Source organism: Eleutherodactylus coqui, chromosome 9 (assembly GCF_035609145.1).
Source record: "Eleutherodactylus coqui strain aEleCoq1 chromosome 9, aEleCoq1.hap1, whole genome shotgun sequence".
In the NCBI taxonomy this organism is placed as follows: domain Eukaryota; kingdom Metazoa; phylum Chordata; class Amphibia; order Anura; family Eleutherodactylidae; genus Eleutherodactylus; species Eleutherodactylus coqui.
This window is the reverse complement of record NC_089845.1, coordinates 52030665-52056601: the sequence shown is the minus strand read 5'-3', so window position 1 is coordinate 52056601 and position 25937 is coordinate 52030665. Positions and strand designations below refer to the sequence as shown.

The window sequence follows — 25937 nt, the reverse complement described above, 5'->3', positions numbered from 1 at the left end:
ACGCAATGTGAAAGTAGCCTTATGCTATCATGGAACTCAATATATAAGAAATATCTCCAGCACCATTTTGAACCCATACAATAAATAATTATGAAACAATTAAGGGCTAGTATGGTGAAGCTGGGGTTCTGAAAATTATAGCTAGTAAAGAAATAGAAATATTTTATCCATTGCTTCCGGCGCTCGTCTTCTACACCAAGAACTCAGGCTGTTTTACTAATTACTAGAGAAGTGTAAATATAATTTGTGAGATATTTCTAAGGCTGGTTTCATACCTGCGTCACGCATTCCACTTTGCTACTCTGTTCATGGATCAGTAAAGAGTAGAGATGAGCGAGCACCCAAATGCTTGAGTCCGCGTTATTCGAGTCGAGCTTTTTGTAAAATTCGAGAGCTCTACTCGAGTAACGAACCCCATTGACTACAATGGGAGACTCAAGCACTTTTGTATGTGGGACGCCGGGTGCCGAGATTTTTTTTTCCCTTAGGTCTCTCTCTCTCTCCCCCTGCCTGCCAGACAAAAAATTTGCCAATGACACGCGCTGCGTCGCGGCAGGGACGGGCCAAAACAGGCACGTCACAGCGGGGAGGAGCCAAAAAGTGGGGCGGGGTCGAACATGGCTTGATGCTCGTTTGAGTAACGAGCACCATCGAGTACGCTAATACTCGAATGAGCATCAAGCTCGGCAGAGTATGTTCGCTCAACTCTAGTAAAGAGGAATCACTACGACTGAATGGCTGTCATGGGACGGAACCGAACAATGCTGAACAGACCCCATTGACTATAATGGGGTTTGCTTGCTTTCCACTCAGATTTAGCCTGAAGAAAAAGTGCTACATGCAGCGCTTTTTCTTCCAGTACTTTGTGTCGGATCTGCGGCGGAACCTTCAACCGGAGGCTCCAATGCAGATGTGAAACCACCCTTATTTAAACTTTTCATAGTTGATAGACAATTATTATACTGTATGTACCTTTCATTATATACACTTTCTACATATAATAACTACCTTTTTTAGAAGTCATAGGGTTCTCCTAAAAGAAAATCATATCAATTGTAGCTTGAGTTTTTTAATAGGAACTTGTCACTAAGTTTATGCTGTGCTACAGTTTAAGGACAGAGTAAACAATTGACAGAAGCCCTGATTCCAGGGATGGCTCGCTTACTTCATTTGTTACTGTAGCCTTTCTGAAAACGTTTATCTGCTACATTCTCAGTCATTGTATTCATAAGCAGGAGGCTAGTCCCATCTTCCTGCTGATGAGCGTTAGCTTTCTCTCTATACTGTACGTAGGGAGAAACTGTCAATCAGCGGTGAGGGAGTGGAGCCACAGTTCATGAATATCGCAATCTATGTGTGCTTTTAGACGGAATGATCATTGTTCAACCAAACCATTCAAACAAGCAGAAGTGAACAATAATCTTTCAGTCTAAACCCAATGACCAATGATAATTGTTTGCTTTTCGCTCTTTGTTGATTTTTATGTAGGAATAAAAACCATTGTTGGCTCGTTCACTTCAGTTTAAACAGCGCTCGTTTAGTCGTTCTCAATCAGTTACATGTTGAATCTGAAAAACTGAGCAATTCTGAACCATTTCCCATTTAAATAAGCCAACGATGTATCTGCGTGTATAAACAAGCTAACGAGCTAGCGGTGACATCACTCCTTCGATTAAACAATCAATCGGCTCGCCTAAAAGGGCCCTATGGGACAAAGGAACCCAAGGAAGAACTACATCCTCAACATGCTCAAATAAATGCTGCTTTGAAGAAACCTACACCAGCAAATAAAGTAATTGAGCTATCCACGGAATCAGGGTTTCTATCACTTGGTGACAGATTCCTTTTAAACATTTAATTGCCTAAGTATTGAAAATCAATACATTTAATTGTAAAATTGAGTTGTATAACTTGTGTCTAGTTCTATTAGATTTGAATGGATGGAATTTAACTTTTAACTATCCTACGGCCCCTGGTACTTACCATTTAAAAAACTGAATTCCAATCTTTTTCTTTTTCCTCTTTTCTTATTTCTAAATTTTCCATTACACCATAAAATATACAACTTTTCTAAGCATATTTGTTCCTTATATTGAAAAACACGCCTTTTTAAAATATTTTTCACAAAAACTTTAGGACTTTTAAATGGACAGGCCTGACATTTTCTTGGGATAGGAAAAGGTTAAATGTATTGTTGTCCAAAATAGGTTTCGTATAACTATGAAGTTATGTAGGGGCAGCTGCAATTCTAGCTGTCAGAAAGGTAGAAATGGCAGCGTTTCAACCATTCAGAGAGGTACAAGGCAAGGCTGCCTCTTATCCACAGCCTTGTTTGCATCAGCTATGGAACCATTGGCTAGCCTTATTAAAGCGAACCCAAGTATAGCAGGCATTGGTTGTGGAGCAGGCGAACACAAGGCAAACTTGTTTGCTGATGATATTCTTCTCACCTTGCCCAGACCTCTAACATCACTCCCAAATCTCATGAAACTATTAGACTCCTTTGCACTGGTATCGGGACTAAATAATACATTTAGATAAAACTGAGGCTCTATGCCTAAATATCCCCCCACAGACACAAAAGCTAATAGAACTCAATTTTCAGTTTCAAGCCCACCCACACCTTATCACTTATTTAGGGATCAAAATCACCGCCAACTTGGGCTCGCTTTATAAATGGAATTATCCTCCATTAATCACCGCCCTCAAGTCTGATATGAAAAAGTGGGAACAATTCAGTCTACCATGGATTGAATGGATTAACTCGGTTAAGATGACTTTACTACCTAAAATTCTATATTTGTTCAGATGCCTACCCATTAATGTCCCCATATCTGATATGAAAGATCTGCATCAGACTATATTCCGATTCATATGGAAAAACAAGAGACCTAGTATAGAGCAGAAAATAATGTATCATCATAGAAGTAGAGGTAGACAGCCTGTCAGTCCCCAATTTACTGAACTACTACACCGCTGCCCAACTATCTCAACTTCCACCCATTTTCCCGGGAGCCAGAGCATCACTTTGGGTTGAGATAAAAGCCACTTTGGTGAAACCAAATTCTCTTAATGCCATTTTTTGGGACAAAAACTTAAAAATTGCAATTTTTCAACAAGTAGCACCCTTAATATATCACTTATTTCTAATTTGGAAGAAAAACAAATTCAAATATTCATTACTTTCAAATTCACCACCTCTATTGCCAATTATCCCCAACCCAGCCTTCCCACCAAGCTTATAACAAGGGAGATACTTGTCGTGGAGAAATATGGGATATTCCATTCTACATCATTTAATACAGAGTAGACTCCCTTCACGACATCAACTCAAAGAAAACCTGTGGATACCCAAACACTTATGGTTGGAACTGAACCAGATTTACGGCTTCATATGTACCCTAATACCTACTACTCAGACCAGATGCAACCCCTCAGCTTTTGAGAGACGATGTCTTTGGAACCCATTACTATTTCCCTTCTATATTCCATATTGAATCAACCCCCAGAAGGTGTCAAATTGCCATTTATGATGGGAGGAGGACTTGAATAGCCCACTTTCCATGGAGTGTTGGCAGCAATGCTGCAATTTCATATCGAAGGGCAGTCATGAAGTCACTATGGCGGAAACTTCATTCAAAATATTCCACAGAGTCTACCTAGACCCGGCTACAATTGACAAGTTCCACCGGATACATTCCCTGATTGCTTTAGAGGATGCAACACATTGGGAACAAGGTTTCACACATGATGGACATGGCCTACAGCACAGTCCTTCTGGAAGCAGGTGGCAAGGATCATAACTAGAGTGATAGGCAAAACGTTTCCTCTATCTCCTATGGCATGGCTGACAAACCTATAGGATACAAGAACCAGCAACATAAATTGTCCCAGTATATCTGCATGGCGGCCAGAATATATTTAGTCTCACAATGGTTATCATGTTCCCTACATATTAGACCAGTCATTGACAGGTTCTTTAAGACAATGCTGTATGTAAAGCTTTCAGCAATGAGGGATGATACAACGGAAAGGTTCCTCAGAACCTGTTCTCCATGGTCCAGTATCTTGACCTGCCGGGACTCTCGCGGCTTATGGCGACATAGAATCAGCCAACTACTATTAACCATTTCTTGGCAAGAGTTAGCATGAAATGCAGAAAATGTTTAAACCTTATTTTTAAAGGTGTGATTTTATGAGGAATGATAGCCAAATAAGTTTGAGAAAAAGCATTACTTCAATGTTGTATCAGTGTAGGTGGTTTATAAACCGGTAAGTGGTGACAGGTTCCTTTTAAGTTATCATCATTTAGCTCATCTGTACAAAATTTGAGAGTTTCCATATCCTGCAGTTCTCCTTCTGAAAAAATAATAATTTCAGGGATCAATACATAAAGGAAGAAGTTGAAATCTATGAGTCATTTTCTAAGCAGTTCGACGTACCCCCTTGAACATATCTTTAGGTGCTCGAGGTAGTACGCAAGTGTTTTTGGGAGCGTTGATGCAGTGCCAACGCTTTCCAGGTTTTCCATGAGGTGATGACCTCTAGCGCTCACAACATATATTATAGTATCAGTTATTGACTTTTTACTCTTTAGACAACTCTTCTTCACTGCATGGCAAGTGATCGAACTGTGTTGGATTTATATGTGTCCTTCTGTTAAGGATATCATTGCAATTCAAAATGTTGTAACTAGAGATGAGCGAGTATACTAGCTAAGGGCAATTGCTCGAGTGAGCATTGTCCTTAGCGAGTACCTGCCCGCTCGAGACAAAAGGTTCGGCTGCCGGCGTGAGGGAGTGGTGAGTTGCGGCAGTCAGCAGGAGGGAGCGGGGGGGGGGGGGGGGGGGGAAGCGGGAGAGAGAGATCTCCCCTCCGTTCCTCCCCACAACCTTTGGTCTCGAGCGGGCAGGTACTCGCTAAGGGCAATGCTCGCTCGAGCAATTGCCTTTAGCGAGTATACTCGCTCATCTCTAGTTGTAACCCAAATCTTGGCATGTTGTGCTTTCATTTTGAATTTCAGCAATATAATTATCATGCTACCAACTCATTCTGCCTAATAATGCTAATACTACTACTAATAATAGTAAAAATAATATTTTATTGTGTTTTTCAGTAAAAAGGTCAAGAAAGTGGAACAATGTTGCAGGACTAGCTAGAGAAGATGATGCTATGGACATTAAGGATGCTGGTCTTAAGAGTTAATATTCCGGTAAGGAAATGACCCCCCAAAAGATCTATATTAATATCAATACTATCATGGTTAAAGCATATTGTTTATTCTGCATAGTAAAGAATATAAATATATTGATTCAGATTGATAAATCAACTAGCCAAATATTGCATACTCGGAAGTAAACCGAAAATGATTGTGCTTCACTAATAGCCAACACTACCCTGTTTCCCTGAAAATAAGACATAGCATGATTTTCCAGAATTTTTGAGGATGCAAAATGATTTTTCAGGCTTTTTGAGGATGCTTGAAATATAAGCCCTACTCCAAAATTAAGCCCTGCTAACAAGTTAATTAAAAAAGTCAATTTAAATAGTGTCCAGGCAGCTATACATGTAAAAAAAGTTAAACCTTTTTGAACAAGAATTAATATAAGACCCTGTCTTATTTTGGGGGAAACATGGTAGTAGCTAAAATATACTTACGTTTCCAGAGATTTTGTACAGCTAAGGTGGGAGCAATAACTTAAAGGGGTTATCTGGCCAGAATAAAAAATTTTAAAAAAAATCTTGTTATTTGTATAGCGCCAACTTATTCCGCAGCACTTTCAGGTAATTTATTTATTACCCCCCACTAAGTTGGGTACTCAACTTACCAACCTTGGAAGGATGCTGATCCAACTCCTGTGTAGTGGCCAGCGCTTCAACCTTGAGCCAGCTACCTGAACCATTCAGGGATTGAACTTACAAACTTCAGGTCGTGAGCGAGAGCTTAGGACTGCATACTGCTGCCTTAATACTCTTCGCCACATGAGCTTCGTATAGAATGCAGCAGGGTCGGAGCGGAGGCCACAGATCCGACTCCTGTGTAGTGGCCAGCGCTTGTAATTGCAGGCACAGTTGTCATTCAAATCAGTGGAACACCATCGTGTAATTACAAGCTTAGCTCCCATTGATTTCAATGAGAGCTACACTTGCAATTATGAGCGCCGTCCACTGCACAGGGATCGGCGCAGCGGCTTCCGTTCTGATGTGGTGTATCCTGGCAGGATAATCTATTTAACAATCTGGATCTGAACCTGGTGTTTGAGAAGTGAAAAGTGCTGCGTCACCCTAGATAGGCTTGAGTAATCTAAAGAAGGCTCTAAGACTTCAGAGACATTGGGCACTCAGTACTACAAGATGAGCGGCCCTGAGATTGTGGCTGCTGACAGATGAAGTACTGAGAGAGAGAGTTGATACAGGTGAGCCACCTGGGAAGGAAACCTGTGACTGATCTCAGACCACTGCCCAGAGAATGCTTGAGTGATCTATAAAAGACACCCTGTAAGTGTGCCCTGAGCTGTGTTGATCGGACGGTTTGCTGCCCTGTGAATGCCTGTGGGGCTGAGCCACATGGAATGAGAGCGAATACTTGGAGATGTGTACTGAGGCTTGCTGGTGTGTGACTTGCTGCTTGCTAAGGGGAGACTTGTCTGACATGTCAATGAAAAAGAAAAAGACAGTAGACTAAGGTCAAACCTCAATGACGGAGTAATAGAGACTTGTTGCTGTTTCTACAGTAACTGCCAGTTGCAGTAAAGTGGTATGGTACGCTCACATGGCGCAGTCCGCATTACATTTTTCTGTGCATATTCTGCCTCTAAGACCGTGGCAGTAAAGTTCATATGGCTAAAGTTCATATGCTCATCTGTTTGTTGCGAACCTGCATGTAGGTTTAGCCTTTGTCAGTAAGTCAAGTTCTTTTCTATGTAAAGAAGTGTAACCACCAAGCTATTTGCCTCTATAAGATGTGCAACTACTAAGCCTGTTGCCCCATTGAGGGACTGTAAATACTGTGCCCATTGTCTCATAGTGAGTAAATACTCTTTCTGGGTAACCCTTCTGTGTCCATATCATTGTCCGCTCCATCCTAGAATATGGTCTGGATCAAACATTCTGGCTTAAAACCCATAAGGACTTGTGTATATATATATATATATATATATATATATATATATATATATATATATAAAATCAGACGCACTGATAACTGGCATATGGAACTTCTTTAAACTAAATTATGTTGTTAATTAGAGATGAGCGAGTATACTCACTAAGGCAAACTACTGGAGCCAGTAGTGCCTTCTGCGAGTACCTACCCGCTCGTCTCTAAAGATTCGGGGGGCAGGGAGCGGCGGGGGAGAGCGGGGAGGAATGGAGGGAAGATCTCTCTCTCCCTCTCCCCCCCCCCCCCCGCTCCCCCCCTGTTCACCGCCGCAACTCACCTGTCACCCGCGCCGGCCCCCGAATCTTTAGAGACGAGCGGGCAGGTACTCGCATAAGGCACTAGTCTCTGAGTAGTTTGCCTTATCGAGTATGCTCGCTCATCTCTATTGTTAATACAAAAAGTAAAATGTTTCAAACAGATTTAATGTCGCTACAGACAGTTCTCTACTAACAGCACAGCTACAGTGTCCGCAAATCGCAAAATCAAAATAAACTAAAATCCCAATGTGATCTGCTTTAAGACTAGTAAACCCAACACACCCCAGGACATATATGTATGTACTTGGTGCATGGGGTTTGTATGGAGCAGGATCATGAGCCAAGATTGCTCCATACATGGCTGGTGTAGGCTGTGTTTCAATGCAACCCTCTTCCTCCCCGCAGTCAGATCATGAGGTGTCATCTAGGTGTTATGGCAGCCAGGCCCCTTTTGAAAGCCCTGAGGGGTTGCCATGTATTTCTGCCTATTAAGACAATGCTGACAGAAATAACATATACTGCAGTAGTGAAGTATTGCAGTATATGGTATAAACGATCAAACGATCATAAGTTCAAGTCCCTATAAGCGACTGAGAAGCAGTAAAGATAAGTGATTTTCTATATTATTGTATACAACAAAGAATGATATAAGTGAAAAGAAAAACCTATCTCCATATTTTTAATTTGAAACAATGTAAAAAATTTGGTATTGCATTGTCCGTAAAAATCAGATCTATCAAAGTAATGCATTACTTAACCCCCATGGTAAAGATTGTAGAAGAAAAAATACACAATACCAGAGTTGCACTTTTTGATCACCCCGTCTCCAAGAGAAAACATAATTAAAAAAGTCATTAAAAAGTCAGATGCTCTCCAAAGTGGTACCAATAGAAACTACAGAGAATTTCTCAAAAACAAGCCCTTCTACAGCTGTATCCATAGAAAAAGAATATTATGGAGGTCAGACTATGGCCATAAAAAAGGACTTTTTTCAAAGATTCTTTAGTTTTTAGAAGTAGCACAGTCAAAAAAAACTATATAAATTTGGTATCATCACAACCGTACTGACCCACAGAATACAGTTAGCATGTTATTTTTGCCACAGAGTGTACACCTTAAAAACAAGACAACCCACCCCCCAAAATATGGCAGAATTGTGGGTTTTTTCCATTTCATGCAACTTAAATTTTTTTTTATTTTTTTTTATAGTACATGATATGGTACATTAAATAGTACCATTGGAATAATATAATGTGTCCCACAAAAAACAAGCCATCAGACAGCTAAGTCACTGAAACAATAAGAGATACAAATGTATTACCGTATATGCTCAAGTATTAGCCGATCCGAGTATAAGCCGAGACAATAAGTTTCACCACAAAAAACTGGTAAAGCTTATTGACTCGAGTATAAGCCGAGCTATACTCGAGTATATTTTAGGTAAAAAAACCCTCCATACTCACCTCCCAGCCGGCATCTGTGCGACAAGCTGCTTGAATTCTCCACGCTGTCATCCCCCACTGTCCTCTCTGCTCGGCTCTGTCAGTGCTGGGTAAGTAAGGGCTGTGATTGGATTGAGCGCCAGCCAATCACAGCTGGCGCTCCATCCAATCACAGCGCTTACTTACACAGCACTAACGGCAGGGGATTTGAAAGCCAAGCAGGGAGAATTCTAAAGCAGCTTGATTGGCTGTGAATGATCGAGCACCGGCTGTGATTGGCTGACGCTCGATCCAATCACAGCTCTTACTTACAAAGCGCTGACGGCAGGGGATGACAGAGCCGAGCAAAGAGGACGGTGGGGGATGACAGCGGAGAGAATTCAAGCAGCCTGCTGCACCGCCGCCGGAGACACAGACACCGGCTGGGAGGTGAGTATGGAGGTTTTTTTTCTACTCCCTGACCCGAGTATAAGCCGAGGGGGGCTTTTCAGCACAAAGTTATCAGTTATCACCTTCCAGAACACTGATTTCTCAGGATCCGGGTGACTTATGAAAATACTTTGAAAGCTACACGGTATTGAAAACTGTGACAATGTCTTTATTATTGCAGCAGTTGCTTAGCTTCACAAATGCATTCTGGCTTCCCGCTATTGAAAATACCATCTTATCATCTAAGCTTTTGTAGTAGTATCAGTTCCTAGAGAGCTCTTGTCTAGCAAGTACTGGATTTTATGTAGAGATGTTGGGAAGTCGTTTATGGGTGGCTCCACTAGAGATGTTCAACAGCTTCTTCAGAAATACAAGGCTTTTTTCTGTTCATGAAAGCAGAAATATTTAATGTATTCTTGACTATGACTACAAAAACATGTGACCGATTCTCAATGATGATCTGCCTGTCTAAACAAGCTGAATGAGTGCAAACGATTGCAAGCGAGTTAACAATGATGGTGCTTGCTTGCTCAAATGAGAATCGGCTCACGTAAATGGGGCATTAGTATGTAAAGAGGTTGCACATAGAACCAATCGGATTTCAGCTTTTATTTTTTTAAACCGGTCTGAGAAAGCCATACAAAAAAATGGAGGCGTTACCTTCACCAACCAATGAGATACCCCTCAAACATTGTGCTTCTGAGCGCTTTAACATGGCGCCTCACTGTGCCGATTCAGCTCCCTGTCTCCTGCTGCTGTTCTTTGGCAGAAGAGCGGGACTTCACTTACGCTCTACTGAGCCTCTCCTCCACCTCCAAGGCCATGTCTTTGGCGGGCAGAGGGGCTTCTCATGGTGCCTGAAGTGAACTTCTTTCTTCTCTCCTGGAGTGGGAGGGGGTGGGGCTTAGAGGGGCTCTTGGGCCTGTAACAAAGGCTGTAAGCCACCCCCATTGTGTAGGGGGGAAGGGCACTGCTCACCCCCCTTACATTTACTCATGTCCAGATAAGAAAATGGATATTAAATCCTCAATGACAGAAAAGGTCTACCAGAATTATCCTTAAAAGCACAATCTAAGTATTATGTTATTTATCAGCATGTTCATTCACTGTATGTAATATAGACAAGGTCAGTTTCACTATCTGCCAAAGACTTCATAGAAAAGGCAGAGTTATTGCATTGTCAGAGTTGCTGCATTATGAAAATGTGTAATTTTTCGCAGAGGTTTGCACAGAGCGAAATCCCTTCTCCGGCAGTAAGCAGGACTACTGTATGCCAGTAGGGATTTCAAGCCTCAGTATAGAAAAACAAAAAGTTTATATTCACTGGCAGCAAACAAAAATCTTGATTTTTTTTTCTGAAACTTTTAAAGACAAATTATGTTTGAACATTTTAAGTTTAATGTGATTAGGATCTCTTACATAACTATGGAGTACCCACTTAAGGCTGGGATCATGCCACGTTGGGGATTACGTTTGGTTGGAGAATTTAAAGGGGTTTGCACAAGAGAACTGTCTGCCTTTTTGCTATTGAAAAAAAATGATACTTTTTTGCATATACTATCATTTGAGGCAAAGGCATACTAATGTATGCTAAACCAAATGTCTCACCAAAAGGGCCCCCTTTAGCATAGGTTTCATTGATTAGGTCTACATTGGGAGACTCTACCTGCAACTACACGCAACTTTGTCAACAGGTGTGGTGTGAAATTAGCCGAAACTTACCATACACTGTGTATCTACTCTGAAACTGGATGTTGAATGTCACTTCGTTAATTGTCCATAGGTACCAATCATAGGCTAGATGATGTAGTTTATGGAGCGGAATATGCTATCATGTTTACCCGAAAATAGGTCCTACCAACAATGGTAAGACCTATCAGGTTTTCAGGGGAAGCTGGAAATATAAGGCCTCTCCTGAAAATAGGACCTAGATCAGGTACCCCACAGAAAAAAAGCACAATACTCACCTGCTCCGTCCCAATGGTCTTCGGCTGCGCTGCAGTAAGCTGCGTCCTCCTCGTCTCACAGCGGAGCTTCTGCTGGTGACGGGGCTTTGAATACCATGCCTCCAGCAAAGCGAGCGCTGTGATTGGCTAATTGAGTGCCGGCAGCCAATCACTGCCAGCGCTTGATGAGCCAATCACAGCCATTTAGTGAATGACATCACTGAATGGCTGTGATTGGCTCATCGAGGTAAAACTGTGCTATCTGTGGAGTTCTCAAATTAGAGAGCTGTGTATTTCACTCTTATTCCAAAGTGGTAACAAATGCATTTCCCTGAAAACAAATAACAGGATAAGGAAACAAACCTGGACTTTCTATGACCAACATAGCAGAGAGGCCACATTGCTCTTCCATACTTTCAAAAGGGAAATGGAACCAATACCTCTGCACCACCACCTATTGGAAGGTCAGACTTTTTAAACAAACCTTCTAACAATGACTGGGAATTGTAAGCCAAAGCCAGAATAATCATGCACAGACAGCTATTTCGGGGTGATTGCCCCTCATTAGTGTGCAGTAGGTTTCTGGCTTGGCTAGTGAGAGGCCTATAGACGTGGGTCGGAAAGGGTATTATTTCTCCCAACCCTTCCTGATCCATAATTTTATATGCACCAGGACAATTATCCAGTCCCAGGAACCCCTATAAATACAACGCGGAGGGAAGGAATAGATTAGGTGAACTCCAGATTTTGGGTAGAGTTAGACCTGAATTCCAGGCTCATCTAAGTTGGAGCTTTGTCTTCATTATGTAAGATAAACACATATATTTTCGTAATATGAAAAATGATGAGTTTTTTTTTTCTTTGCCTGATTTCCCAGAAATCTGAAAAAATCTATTTCTGTTCTCTATCTAAGACATCTGAGACGCATAGTTCTGACTATCCTTTCCGAGAGAAATGTCTGAAAATGTAATAGCTCTTTAAATTATTCAACAAAAGTGGATATAGGATTACTACAGTCTCTGCAACTGTCAGGACCTCAATGTCTCATATCAGACATGTCTGTCGTAAATGCTCAGGAATTCTAGGGTAATAAGATCTATTATATCCAGCAAGAACATTTTTCTGAGGTGAATTATGCTATAGAGAACAATTATTTCTATGCAGACTTTTATGGCCAGTGTTATTACAGAGCTCGCTGAGCAAACTATGTAGCTCAAGGTGAAAATAAAAAATATGGGGCCAAAGGCTAGGCTGACTTCACCACAAAAAGTGGGGGCTTTAATTCTGCAGTTGGTAAAACCATTTACCATGTACAGTATATACCAGCTTCATAACATGATTTGTCATCTCATGACATCTTAGTACATCTAAACCCAATGGCAACTGCCTTAATTTATATCTACATGTTTCCAATGAATTATCCAAGCCTAGGCATAAAAAACAATGTATGTGCCCGTCAATCACGGCCTTTGTTCCATCAGATAGTTCTATGCAATTACTACAGTCTTTTGTTGGTAATAGATTGTATAGTGATAGAAATAGAAATTAATTTTACAGCTTAGAGAATCGCATAACTACCCTGTTTCCCTGAATATAAGACATACCCTGAAAATAAGACATATCATGATTTTCCAGAATTTTTGAGGATGCAAAATGATTTTTCAGGCTTTTTGAGGATGCTTGAAATATAAGCCCTACTCTGAAATTAAGCCCTGCTAACAGTTAATTAAAGAAGTCAATTTAAACAGTGTCCAGGCAGCTATACATGTAAAAAAAGTTAAACCTTTTTGAACAAAAATTAATATAAGACACTGTCTTATTTTCGGGGAAACACGGTAGTAATTCCATATTGCTTTGGAAAAACGAGGAACATTAACACAGATTGCACAAAAAAGCAAAAACATTTCCCGGCACTTTCTCCATTTTTGTCTCATTGGAGTTAAAACTGACAAATAAATGAAGACTTCTCTAGCTGTCTCAGGGACTCAACCATGTCATCCTCCTATATCAGATTGTAGGACAACGTGTAAAAGGGTTAGAAACGTATGGGTGCGGCCTATGACCATTATACGGTACCCCGCTCAAGGATGGCACAGTGACTCAGACAGACACGGCAAGGTTTAACTTGAGCAGTAGTTTGCTTGGGCAGTGATCATATGGTTACAGTCTCTAACAGAGAGCACAAACTTGATGGTTACACAGAGAAATGTGACACAGAGCTTGACAATTAGTCTCTTAAAGGACACACAGTTCGGGAGTTGTCAGTACAAAGAAACAGTCTCTAAATAGAGCTAACACTAGAACTCCGATAAGTAACTGCTGGTAGCTATGTGAACAGTCTCTTGGTTTTGGACAGTGTAACTTACAATAGTTGTTCTCGGGACCACAGTTTGCTACTCGTAGTAGAAGGTTTTGCACGGTTTGGCAGGCAGGCTGGGCCACCATATGTATAACATTCCCTATTTTTAAGGGGTCTGGCAAGATCTGGAGGGGGTCTACAGTCACATGCAGTATCCAGTGCCACCTGCACTCATGGACACTACCTCTACTAGGCCTGATCAGTCAAAGCAGTCTAGATCAGGTCGAGAGGTGGTCAGCAGCCAACCAATCGGATATCAGGGTTATGTCCTCCTCAACAGGCCCAACTCCAACCACTTATCCTGACTGTAAACTAGCTAAGGACAGGAGCACTTTAGCTCTACTGCACTTTGCTATATGTACGTACCCTCACTAACTGACTTACCTGACCGTAAGGAAATCAAGGCTGCTTCTTAAATATTCTCAGTGCTAGTGCTTAAGAATCTGCCAACCTCGTCATGTAATCCTCCCCAACTGCTCTTTCAACAGTAACAAGAGGGACAGCAATGCTATACAACATAGGCTGCTTTCACAGAGCAATAGAATATAGCATAGGCTGGTTTCACATCTGCGTCAGGGGTTCCGTTTTCCTGCTGCATTTGGGGAGCAGAAAAGCGGAAATCCCTTGCCGAACGGGAACAGAACAGTGCCGAATAGATCTCATTGACTATAATCAGAAAAAAAGCACTACTTGCAGTGCTGTTTCTTCTGGAATTTTGTGCCGGATCTGCAACAGAACCTCTGAAAGAAGGTCCTAGCGCAGATGTGAACCCAGCCGTACTCTGCTGACTTGAGGACCTGCTGATTCAAACATATGATCGCAGGTCCTGTACACAAACAATAGCATCAATGCAGTTATTAATGCCAATTCAGTTCAGATGCATTCTTGTGTAAGAGGGCTGCTGAAAATGAGGATCGGGACTGGAGTGACGTCGTGGCGTCAGCCACAGCTCACATGATCCTCATACCAGTGCAAGCTCACTGACATTTCGGAGCTGGATGCCGACGGGAACACCTCTTTGCTGGTGTGTGAACTGATTGGTTGGCTGGGTTGGTGGACATCATGGTCAGGCTTAGTTTGTGCATACTTATTTTGGCTCCTCCTCACAGAGGACGCCGGTTATTCTTTTTATTTGAAGGGGTGTTTTTGGTCCTACCAGCAGCTCCTTGTCCTGACCTGTATCTCAGTTAAGATAAGTCTGCAGGTGATTTAATAGGAATTTGACATGTTTGAACATTTTATTTCATGTACTCTTGTAGTTTATTATTCTTTGAATGTCATCTAACTTTGCTACTGTTTTTGTCACTATATAGGGAAATTCAGGGTTACCCCAGGTTCCTGACATGGGCTCGCCTTTTCAGGGCGAGTGCTCCACTAGTAGGTACGGTCTTCACTTATCTGAGGATAGTTTCTCCACCTTCCCTGTTTGAGTTTCCTTGTTATACTTTTGTGTTATCTGCATTTATACTGTGTATGCTTATATTCACAACCAGTATGTCTGGTTTTCTTGTTTAGCCATACCTGGAAATGGATCCAAAAAGGAGTGATAGTTTTGCCCGCTTGGAAACCATACTTCCTAACTTTAAAAATCGGCTTTAGTGAAATGTAATATTATGGTGCATGCAGCACGGTGCTCAGAATTGTTTTTCACAAAAAAAACTATTTCATTACTAGCGCAAGGAATAGAGAAGGGAGTAGGGCACAAGGAAGATTTGTTGGCTCTTCTTGGAGTCAGTAGACCTCCCCTTTTTCAGTTGACAAGTATGTTGTAAACTCTCTATATGAGGTGTCAATTGATGTGTCTCTATGGTTACCAACTACAAAGGAACCCTGTGCTTTCTGATTCTGTAGTCATATGCCTTTCTAATTTTCCCCAACTTGTTCTTAACCTTCCGAACGTATGTTAGCAAGAAGAAGAGACAATCTGTAACTATGAGGACACATAGACCTATATAGAAGCTGTAAAAATAACAGTAGAACATTTTTTTTTCATATTTAAGAACTATTTTGGTGTTTCCAAACCCACTCAGTCAGTTCCTCACCAATCGGGAAATGATGTCATATCCTAATGACAAGCCATCACTTCTAGTGGTGGGAAAACCTCTTAAATATTTGTTTTGGTCTTTTTTGTGCTGAAAAATGTGGAAGTGGATAGTGTGTACATTTCTAATGTTTGGTGTACATTCACTTACAATGTAGCCGTGCCAGTCAAATGATATCCTTCTTTCTTTGAAAGATCTTTTATTTATTTTAAAAGAGAATTAACAGGATGTAACAAACGTAATAAATAGAGATGAGCGAGTATTCTCGCTAAAGGCAATTGCTCGAGCGAGCATTGCCTTTAGCGAGTACCTGCTCGCTCGAGACCAAAGGTTCGGGTGCCGGCGCGGGGGAGCGGTGAGTAGCGGCAGTCAGCAGGAGGGAGCGGGGGGGAGAGAGGGAGAGAGAGATCTCCCCTCCGTTCCGCCCCGCTCTCCCTGGCAGCTCCCTGCCCGCCGCCGGCACCCGAACCTTTTGTCCCGAGCGGGCAGGTACTCGCTAAAGGCAATGCTTGCTCGAGCAGTTGCCTTTAGTGAGTATACTCGCTCATCTCTAGTAATAAACCAAGTTGGATGGTTTTACATTTGCGTTGGAATCTCTGGTTGGAGGTTCCGTCGCAGATCCGGCACAAAACAAGCACTGCTCCTGGCTAAAAGCCGAGCAACTGAGCAAAAAGAGAATGGACCGCATTAGAGACCGCTGAGACCCACGCCAATGTCAAGAACAGAGGTCCTGTGTTGACTATCTTCTTCAGTGCACGGTTACTGCACCCCCCACAGTGAGGGGGAGACTGAATGAAGCGCTAGCCGGGCAAGCACACCAGCGCTCTATTCACTTTCAATAGGACTGCCGAGAAGCAACTCCTGCAGTGACAGGAGAGTAGACCATGGGAATGTTTTGGAGATTGGAGGGTGGGGGGTCTCAGGGATCCTGTGGATAGGGAATAACTTGAAATTCTGGTACAACCCCTTCAGTCAGTGGTGAAGGTGAGAAAGAAATCGAAAGACCAGAATTTACGTGGAGGGTCTGATATAGTTTTTTTAAAAGCTTAATGATCTTGAGACTATAGTTGCTGTTTCTTCAATCAGGTATAAGTGGTCCAGCTTAATTAACCAGTTATGGACTGATAGGCACTGTGAGGTCCTCCAAAGAGGAGTTATTAATAATTTAGCTCCAGCCAGAAGGAAATGTAGAAGTTTGTTGATCAGTTAGTTGTACTTGTCTAATGGTAGGTTGAAGAAAAATGTTTTGTGAGAGGGGTATATGGTCACTGAATGGGCATATCTGGCTTTAGATTTGGAGAACAGAATCCTAGAATGGCTTAAGATAGGGGCATGTTCACCATATATAGATGTCCTGGTTACACCTCCGGCAGGTATTTGGGATTGAGGAATAATAAGACTCTAATGCAATTTGATGGACCATGGAAAAGTTGATATACCTTTTCAATTTGACTATCTGTGAGTACAGCCCCAAGATCCTTTTCCCAGTGGCTTTGCAATGGGGCATCTTTACAAAGAATCATTTGGTATAAGGCTGAGAGTTTCTTAGTTGGATATTTAACCTTGGAGAGAAATTCTTCAAAGTCATTATTTCTCTATCTAACTGATCTCTAGTTATATACGGAAGTGCCACTTTCTTGATCGCTGAGTATTGCAGGAAATGTATTTTGGGCAGTGTATTGTTAGAATACCATTCACAGTGTGTAATAAAAGTGCACTCTATTAATATTGAGTCAAGAGGGCTATACAGTCCAGGTGAGTATTTAGTAGTGTGTGTGAATGCAGTAAGTCTGAGATAAGTGTTAAGGGTGAAGAGCCTGTGCATAAAATCAGCTGATATGTAGACCAGACGTTAAGTATAGTTTTAGTTGACTCATTAGCGTTTTGGTGAACTGGTGAGCTGCTAGTAGGGACCATTGCTGACATTAGTGTAAAAGGGGACAGGTGTTGCTCCAGTACTGGCCAAATCTTGTTACTGGGCATGCAAATCCAATCTACAACCCTTATAAAGCGAAAGGCATAGTAATACAGAAGGAGGTTTGAGGCTCCCATACCTCTTAGAGATTTTGGCAAGGCCAACTTGGAGGAGCATATTTTATATCGGCTGTTATTCCATATAAAATTGTATAGCAGGGATGTAGCATCTGTAGAAAAAGAAAGGGGAACTGATATTGGGAAGATTTAAAAGAGATAGTTAAATTTGGGTAGTATTAGTTCCTTCAGCAGGTATTTGTCTTCCTATCCACGAGATAAAAGGGGCAAACTAAGAGCAGAGGACATCCCTGCAAGATCGTAGGAGGGGTAAATAGTTTGTTTTCACTAGGTTAGACCAAAGGTGGCAGTTTTATGCCCAGATAGGTGATATATTTTGAGGGCCACTTAAATGGGAACTTCTGTTGAAGCGTTGATATTAGGGATGGCTTCAGATTTAGGCCAAGTCCCTCAGATTTTTCGAAGTTTGTTTTAAAGTTCAAAAGACCACTGAAGGAGTCAAACAGAGTGATTGTAGCAATGAGTTTGATGATAAGGAAGGAGTTTAGAAAAGCTTAATGTTTCTTGTATGTAAGTCCAGTCCACCCTGTTGAAGGCCTTTTTGGCATCCATACCAAGAAGAGTAAGTAGATGGTTCTTTAGCATATTCCATCAGATTGAGCAGTTTTAGTGAATTATTCTTACCTTCTCTGCCCTTTACGAATCCCACTTAGTCTAATGCTATTTGGGAGGGTAAAAGAGTCAAGTTAATTAATAATGGGAACTCTGCACTACTAACATCTGTAATAGGGGAAAACAGTAATGGGTTGGGGGTATATACCTGTTTCACAACATTAAAGGAGGCTTATAATAGGATTTAAGTCATAATTTAAAATGTCACGAAACACTGAGGATGATCACCATGTTTATTAACACTTATTAGGAAGTTCAGTCAACATGTTACATTACTGCTTTATCTGTGGTTGCCAGAATTTTCAGATCGATACTTCTGAGGAAGGACATGTTACCATGATCCAAAAGCATAGCTAAGGTGAGCTAATGGGTAACGTGTTCCAGGTGCTAGGGGTTGGTGGTGGAGGCACTGGAAAGAAAAGCAAGAGTTAAAGGGAATGTCCCATTAAAAAAAAGTTATCACCTATCCACAGGATTGGGGATAACTATTTGATCGGTGGGGATCCGACTGCTAGGACCCATATCGATAATGAGAATGGGGGTCCTTAAGGCCCACATATCAATAAAGCAGTGCTCACGCATGCGTGCTACCACTCCATTTATGTCAACGGGACTGTTGTAGATGGCCAAGAGCCTGAACTCTACTGTGCACAGGGAATAACTTCTTTTTCTAGAATACCCACTTTAATCATAATGTTTCAATTATGGGATTACATATTTTGACAATAGACTCCTCTCAGTAGAAAGACTGGGCAACTATTAAGCATCAAGAATGCCCAGGCAGGAAAGGGCATCAAACGGAATCTTGGCCACAGTTGAAAGAATACCTAGCTTTGTCGCTACATGCTCCCCACTCTTTTGAACATGTTCCTATGAGCAGAGGTCACAAGGCGTGAAGCCCGTGTAGAATTCAGCAAATGCTAACACAGCAACATCTTAATGAAAGGTTGTGTTTACAGCAACATCAGAGTACATGACGGTGCTGAACACAACCAGTTGACTATGTTCAAGTCTTGTGCCGGATTCAATTTTGCCCTTGTCAGGTGCTAAGACAGAGCCAAACAATGGGAAAGACAGCGCAAGACCTAAATTATATTTGCTTTACTGTAGAAGTAAGGAAATCAGTCCAAGACCTCTTATAGCAGAAAACACACAATACTAGAAATCTGTTTATAGATTTCTTGTATTCGGGGAACTATACACAGTAAGCTGAATAGTAGAGTAAATATGTAAGACTTATCAAGAAAATGGCATATACCCTATCTAACAATTCAACAAAACTGAGAATGGGGACCCCTGTTAGGTTGAGGTGAAGTAATGTACTTGTGTGTGAACTTCAAATGATGGCTTCCATTCTCATACTGAGTGAAAATTGAAGATAACAGTAAGTACTACAAGGAAGAGTAGTAGGAACATAATAGCTTTTATTTTTTCTTCTACTGCTTTAATTTTTCTATGTTGTAACAAGAAGCAAGTACTTTTTAGCTTTGTAAAGCCCAGCGGGGAGATCATTCCGGAGGTGGAAAAAAAAAGATGGAATTATTATTAAAAGATCAAAAGCATTACTATAACTTGAAGTGCTTCATAGTAAGGTAAAAATAATACTTCTTGGTACAAAAAGGCTACGGCTTCAATTTAAGTAAAGACAAAGTCAGTGCAAAAACCTATCCAGCAGACTAAAAAGGGAAAGTAGGTCTCATGCAGAAAACCAGTTTTGAGACCTCTTGTACCATGACAACATCCATGTTCTCCATAGCAAACAATTGAGATCCATATTTTATATCCCTAGTAACAGTGTTGTAGCTATAGGGATTGCAGAGGTGGCAGCTGCAACGAGGCGCTTAGGTTACGTTGGCATCTGAGAACAATATAACTGGAGAGAAGCAGGGCAGTCTTCATTGATGACCCATCATCAGTAGACCTTTACCTTGCCGTCATCCAGTGCTGTTGACCAGTTGTAGATAATATGTTGTAGACCATTGTTATCCTCTGTTTCCTGGCCATTACTTATGCCCTCCAAGATGATGAGTATCAGTTATTAATGAGTGTAGTGATTCTATGATCCAATCCTGAGATCTGCTTCTGCTGTTGTGACATTGCAATCACTATTTGAACCTTTGTTGAGCTACTATATACTTACCTATTACAGTTGTGACGGTGGGGTTCTATTACATTTACTGGCGGCAGCTGGAGAGGAAGGTGCAACATGACGCCTCCCTTGCTAATTGGTTGGGGTGCACGTTCTCGCTGTCTGATTGGCTGTTAACTCCGGTGAATCCTAGGCTTAGGAGCATCGGGCAGATTGATGGGTGACATGCCTCCATCTGTTTGGATAGCTGGCACTAAGAGCCTGGTAAACAGGTGTAATTTGGAAAATGTATACCCGGTATCAGCCGGAGGAGCAGGTTATTAGTCATTTGACATCCGGCCTACCATCGGGGTCAGACAAGTTTGTTATTTTATATCGGTTCGAGCTTTTAGAAGGGACAATTATAATTTCAAAAATCATTCAAATGAATAAAAGCGAACGATAATCGTTCGGTCTAAACACAAGCCGACAAGTGAATGACGAACGAGAATCATTCACTTATCGTTCAGTTTCTGCAGGACCAAAAATCATCATTGGCTCGTTTGCTTGTCCTTCCGTTACAACACTTTTTGTTCATTGGGAATGTGAACGCTGAACGAGAAGTGAACGATTCTCGATGGACGAGCCAACAATGAACGGGCCTGTCTAAGCAGGCTGCACGAGAGCGGACAAAGTGGTGATGACATCACCAGCTCATTCGCTTGTGCGATCCAGATTGGGCTGTGTAAAAGGAACCTTCGTATTGTCCGTTGCTAGCAGTATTTAGCAATTAGCGAGAGCATTAGCTATGAAGTTGTCAGAATTGTGATCAGTTGGAGCCAAGATCTAGTCCTGGCTAGCTGTGATAACTGATAGTAATAGCTGTAGACTATAGTACTGAGGGCTAGGCAGATTTTGTCAATAGGAAAGTCACTAAATAACCATCTCTGAGTAGTTGGTGGCGAGCAATGAATATCTGAGGCCCAATAGTCTTAGTAGCCATCTCTTCTTCTCTTGCTGAGCATAAAGCTATAGACCGCTCTACATAGTGGGAGTATCCTGGGGTTTATGGCACCTGCTTTTCCTTTATTGTATAGACTGGGGAGAATATCATTCTTCTACTAATTATAGTGCACTTACGTGGGTGCAGCATTTTTGTTGTTTTTGGCTCCCAATTTACGTTGTTGATTTTCTCCACTACACGTGGATGGGATTTCTTAAAATGTGATTATACCCTAATACTACTTTTACACAAGCCGATTCTCATTGAACGAGCGAGTGACTTCTCCGCCAACCCGTTGGCTCTCGTGCAGCCTGCTTAGACAGGCAGATCATCATTGAGAACCTTCACTTCCCATTTAGTGCGAGCCGACAATGATGTTTATGCAGGCTGAAACTGAACGACGAACGAAAAGCAAATGAAAAGTGCACAATAGCTTGCATTAAGATGTAACGATTATCATGGACTTTAGGGCGTTATAATGATTTGTTTGACAATAATTGTTATGTTTAAACAGGTTTTATGTGAACAGACTCTTTAACTGAATTTTGAAGCTGTATATTTATAAGTATCACCCCTCGTGCAAAGAGAGATAAATAGATATGACATAGATAGATAGATAGATAGATAGATAGATAGATAGATAGATAGATATGAGATGGATGATAGATAGATAGGAGATAGATAGATAGATAGATAGATAGATAGATAGATAGATAGATAGATAGATAGATAGGAGATAGATAGATATGAGATAGATAAATAGATGAATGGATAGATAGATAGATAGATAGATAGATAGATAGATAGATAGATAGATAGATAGATAGAGGATAGATAGATAGATAGAGGATAGATAAATAGATAGAGGATAGATAGATAGATAGATAAGACATAGATCGATATATGATAGATAGAGATATGAGAGAGGTTAGATAGATAAGACATAGATCGATATATGATAGATAGATAAGACATAGATCGATATATGATAGATAGATATGAGATAGATAGATAAATTGAGAGATATGACATAGTTAGATGGAGAAATATGAGATAGAAAAATAGATAGATGGAGAGAGAGGTCGAGAGATTTGAGATAGATAGATATTACATGGGGAGATATGAGATAGATATGACATGGAGAGATAGAATAGATAGATAGTAGAGCGATATATATGAGATAGTTAGATATAAGAAAGATGAAGAGATATGACATGGAGATATATGAGATAGATATAATATAGAAATGAGATAGATTAGATAGATAGGAGAAAGATATGATAGATTGATAGATACTGAGCTGGAGAGATGGATAGATATGCGCTAGATAGATATAGATAGATAGATAGATAGATAGATAGATAGATAGATAGATAGATATGAGATAGATAGAGAGATAGATATGAGATAGATAGATAGATAGATAGATAGATAGATAGATAGATAGATATGAGATAGATAGTTAGATAGATAGATATGAGATAGATAGATAGATAGATAGATAGATAGATAGATAGATAGAAGATAGATAGATAGGAGATAGATAGATATTAGATAGATAGATAGATATGAGCTAGATAGATACATAGATATCAGATGGAGAGATAGATAAATTAGTGTCTACATGCAGTTTGATGGTTTGTTGTCTAGCGACTCCCACGGTGTGACCTGTATTATTATTCAGTCTGCTTCTACATTTTTTGTATTGTTCTGGCCAGACATATTTGTAAAGTGCTATATACTGTGTTGGCATTGTATCAGTCATGGAAGCTACTATGATGTGATGGGGAATTTCTTTTAGCACACAAAAACAAAAGCAACAAAATACTAAACTGGTTTGGTCTGGGGATTTGTGCAAATATAACCACAGAATATTAAACTTGGTGCGTAAGAGGAAAATACAAACAATCAAGGAAACCCAAAATGTTACAGATTTACCTCGTTACTACGTCGTGTATTATTTAGCATTTTTTAAATGTATCTCAATAATTGTTTAAAAAAAGTTTATATTGGTATAAGATTATACAGTATATATTGACATATGACCCCCTGTATCACCAATATCCATGAAGGTACACCGGGAAGATCACAAACCTTCACTTATGGACTTCTTATGGATGTCCTGATAATGGTGTATACTGTATATGAGGGTTGTTCCCTTTCCTTTACTGGCTTTTATAATGTGCCAAGTAACAGGTTACTAACTTAGGTGAGGGTCTGGAAGTGATCTCCATTGACTGGAGTGCGGTAAGAGCATGTGCTGCTCCTCTCCATAGACGTCAATGGGGACCTTGGAGAAAGAGGTCAGACAATACCTTACGTGGAGGTCAAACCCTTAGCGAACTACTTTTAGAATCTGTCTAATTCACAGGTTCTAATACTAAAAAAGTCATTGTTGTGGAACAACCCCTTTAAGTAATTTATTAAAATGAATAGAAAGTCTATACAGCTTAACCCATAGACTTCTATCAGCAGACAATATTTAGTGCTACCTGAGGCTCTGTTCCAGTAAATTCCCAGACCTACCCGAAGGTAGATATGTGGAGCATTGCGTACTTGTGCAAGAAAAAGTACACATTTTGAACTCATTAGACTAATTAGCCATTTCAATGGTTGTGAGCATCGGTTCTTTTTTTTTTTGGCACATGCTGATGTAAAATACGCTGATGTGCGTGCAAAAAAGCAACATTCGTCCCGCAAAGATGCAGCGCTCGTACTCATGCAAATACACATACGGTCGTGTGAAGCCGGACTAACGCCTTTTCTTTTTCTACAAATCATATACATTTAGCACTTTTCTCACATTCTAATGTAATGAAGCAATTGTAAATGTTCAGATGTCTTTTCATTGACTGCATCGCTTCCAGGACAGCAGCAGATGGGTGCATACCAGATGCAATCTTCAGTGTCTCTACTTCTTCTTTCTTCTGGTTTATAGCCATGAGACAGCCAAGAAGTACTCATTCTGGTGGGCTGAGAACAGGCAGCGTAAACCACAGAACAGAGCAGTAATAGTCTATTAACATGATGCCGCTGTCTGCTCCGAAGAATGCAGAAACTGGGTTGTGAATGCTTGTTGGCCTTTCTGTTTGTGGTATGTCTGTAGGAAGTGGGAAGCAACCAAAAGCCCCCATTAAATTAGCTGCAGAGACTTGTATCGAAGTATGTTACTGGTATTTGTAAGAACTCCTTAAGATCATTTAACAGACCTTTTACATTTCGGTACAGTACTTACTACTATATTTTATCATAAAAGGTATAACTGTCCAAAAAGTCTCTTACACCTCCTGACAAACTAGGGCACTTTGTTAAGATCGCTTTCTTCAGACTACAAACCCTGAATTGTTGTTTAGTAGAGATGAGCGAGCACGCTCGGATAAGTCAGTTACTCGAGCGAGCCTCGCTCTTCTCGAGTAACTGCATTCTTGTCCGAGCATGTTCGGGGGGGGGGGGGGGGCGGCGGGGGATAGCGGGGAGAGAGCTCTGTCACTCTCTCCCCCGCTACCCTCCGCTATCCCCCAGCGCTTCCCTGCCACACCCCGCAGTTACTCGAGCCTCGCTCTTCTCGAGTAACTGCATTCTTGTCCGAGCAGGCTCGGGGGAGCGGCAGGGGGTAGCGGGGAGAGAGAGATCTCTCTCACTCCCCCGCTGCCCTCCGCTATCCCCCACCGCTTCCCCGCCACCCCCCCCGCAGTTACTCGAGAAGAGCGAGGCTCGCTTCAGTAACTGACTTATCCGAGCGTGCTCGCTCATCTCTAATGCTTATCTTTATTGATGAGCAAGATGATACATTTATTTATTTTTACTTAAACTATTTTTATTGACTTTTTCGTACGTAACCCCTTAGTGTCGGCCAATATGCCTTTTTACTGACCTCACTAATGGGCTTTAAGCCTGCACATTAAATCTCTTTGAGGCGATGGCTTGGCTGACTACTGAGACCCAGGCTACTACTCTAACCGTCCATAGCAGAGAAACTTCAGATCTTGGCAGTTTAACCCCTCACAATCAATAGCTACAGAGGTATGTTAGCAGATGACAGGGGGGGGGGGGCGCTCTTTCTCTCACCCATCAGCACACTGTAATTGCAAAATACCAATGGGTTCCCATGGTTGATGGAAGCATAACAAAGGCCTCTTTGTTTACCATCTAACACCCGCCTACTACAGAGTCTGATAGACTGCTGTCATAATGCCCATTTACACCAGCAGATGATCGCTCAAAAATCGCTCAAACGACAGTGTGAGTGACAGCTTGAGCGATCATTTTGCATAAAGTATTAATTGGTATTTAAGTAACTACTCAGCTACTTAAATACCAATTAAATGAAGCCTTCCTGAATGCAGTTAATAGCCCAAGGCTATTATCTGCGCTCAGATCCTTTGTTCTCCATGGGGAAACAATGCTATCAGCACTCCCCGTGGAGAACTACAGATAAAAGTGAATGATGATCTTTAGGTTACCTTGAATTTAACGATCAGCCAGCAGTGCCCGAAAAGCGGACGATGGGCGCCCATCTACACTCATCGATTATCGCTAAAAAAATTGCCAGCTAGCGATGGGTC

At 41.2% G+C, this 25937-nt stretch overlaps 1 protein-coding gene across 3 annotated transcripts in view; it reads left to right on the top strand.

The window, feature by feature from the left end:
* Positions 1–25937, top strand: part of ATXN1 (ataxin 1) — a 284235-nt gene that overhangs the window by 83454 nt on the left and 174844 nt on the right. For all 3 annotated transcript variants that reach the window (XM_066579392.1, XM_066579391.1, XM_066579393.1), the window contains exon 2: positions 5117–5212. The gene's annotated coding sequence lies outside the window, so the exon portion shown is untranslated. The remainder of the gene's footprint in view (positions 1–5116; positions 5213–25937) is intronic.